Below are 2,261 nucleotides of genomic sequence, written 5' to 3' on the forward strand. Positions count from 1 at the left end.
GAAGAAAAGGAGAGCTTGGAAGAGGGTTTTGTGAAGGAAATAGATGAAAGGAAGGGTTTTAAAATGAAAACCGTGGAGGGGTGGGCCACACAAGCCTTATGGACGATCGGCCCGCGTCGGCCCGGCCCGCCTGGATCCCTCGTCGAACCGGCGATGGCATCGCCGGTCTCTGGACATATCGGCGATGCCTCGCCGATTTGGCGAGGTCCTCCTGGTCCTCCTTGGTCCAAATGATGTGGTTCCCCCTGGGTCCCACAGAAAATGCCCCGATTGGCCCCTTGTGTAATTTGAAGCTTATCGGGTCATTCTGACAGAAATCTGATACAAACAGCGATTTCTGGAAGGTTTAAAACTGAATAATGGGAGGGTAGACCATCTACACTCATTAATAGAGGGTCTAGAACAGGTTTCGGGTCGCTGTGTGTGATCAGGTAAGGGTACAGACTCGATCTCGGTAAAGGTTTTCAGGAAACTTTCGCCGATAGAAACTACGGAGCACAAACACAAAGCGATGATAGACCCGCACCCAATTACACTATAGTGGCGACAACGTGCGGTGTGTGACCATAACCCAGGTCCGGTTTAATCCAGATCATGCTCTGATACCAACTTGTAACGCCCTGAAATTCGGGGGTCGAGCATAACTCAGCTCCCGAGTTCCAAAACATCACTTATGCAACATAATTAATGAATGATGTATGTTGACTGTATTAGCACATAAACATGGGATAGATTAAGCCAAAACACAGATATGATTCAGGGATAAGTGAATAAAGCAAGCGGAAGACTTATAGTAAAATATGTGTACAAGTGTAAGTCCCTGAATTACATATACAACCAGATCGTGTAAAAGTGTTATTTATCAAAATTTATAAGTACAAGTTACATCATTTCAGTTCCCAAAATAGTAATCCCATAGATCCGCGCAAAGCACGAGGCTCGCTAGAACCCGTCTCAAAACCTGCATATAGGAGAAGGCGGCCTCGTCGTCATCCAGCTCCCTTGCCTCAGACGTCACATCCACATCTGCAACATCGGGGCCTAAGACAGTCTGGTGGGTGTGAAACACCGCCCGAAACGTGGGAGTGAGTGATCAACTCGGTGGAACAATAAGGCACGGTTAACATGCTATCGTTCAATCAAACAAGAATGATAAAGCGAGACAATTAAATAAATCCTAAGTACTCTTGTTAATGCAGTATGAATGCAATATGATGCGTGCCCTCACGCGTACACCCTCAGCGTCTTCATCTCACGTTACGCATGACATCGCCTCAAAGTGCGCCACATCTACAAAGCACATGCAAATGCGGTGCATGGATATGATTACCAAGTTGTTATTAGTCCAATTCATACATCAGATTGGGAAGCTAAGATACCTTCCTCATATCATCATCCAAACAGTGATCCATACTAGGGTCGTCAATCCTAGACATCTCATACGATCATATAGTTGAGGTCGTAGCAAAGGGCTCGTCACCAATCAATGCACGCCTTTCTTGCCCTTACTACAAAAGATCGGCTCGTAACCTCATTGTGGTATCCGGTATGCTCGAGGTCACTACAAAGGGCTCGTCACCAATCAATGTAGGCCGACAAAGACGAATATAGTGTCCCATACCACCATAATCGGCTCACGAGTTTAGTTGCTCACTTGGTCACTACGGGAGGCTCGTCACCCCAGCGTAGGCCGCGCTCGACCACGGTGTCCCATACCACCATGTCCGGCTCATGAGTCTTAGCGGATCGGTACCATGGTTATTAGGATTTCACTGGTAAGTTCGGTACCCTAGATTCAAGCAGTAGCGTCCATACATGGTTAACATACATCGGACAATCGGGTTAGTTGACGAACTCGACTAGCACGAGCGCACGTTGAATTGAACGACATAGAGTGCGCAAACACTCGGCGTGGCCAAACCCCTGCCGCCAACTCTAATACGACTCGGGTTCGTCTAATGCGTCTCACGTGGCGAAAGCAATCTCAACCACGACAAAAGGGTCAATTACCGATTTCCTGGACTAAGGCATAGTCCCAAACATCCTACACTACGACAGATATTCATATGGAATGTAAAACAGTAATGGAACAATAACTCAAATCATGTTACATACACATCTGAATAATATCAACTTAACATAAATGTAAGCATAGGAATGCTTGAATTTAAATAACTTGGAATGTAAATGCATAAGGAAATCATGCGCATCCATAGGAGTATTGAGAATCCACTTCTCAACGCCTGCATTTAGTGTAATCA

This window comes from Magnolia sinica, chromosome 1 (assembly GCF_029962835.1).
Source record: "Magnolia sinica isolate HGM2019 chromosome 1, MsV1, whole genome shotgun sequence".
NCBI classification, from domain to species: Eukaryota; Viridiplantae; Streptophyta; class Magnoliopsida; order Magnoliales; family Magnoliaceae; genus Magnolia; species Magnolia sinica.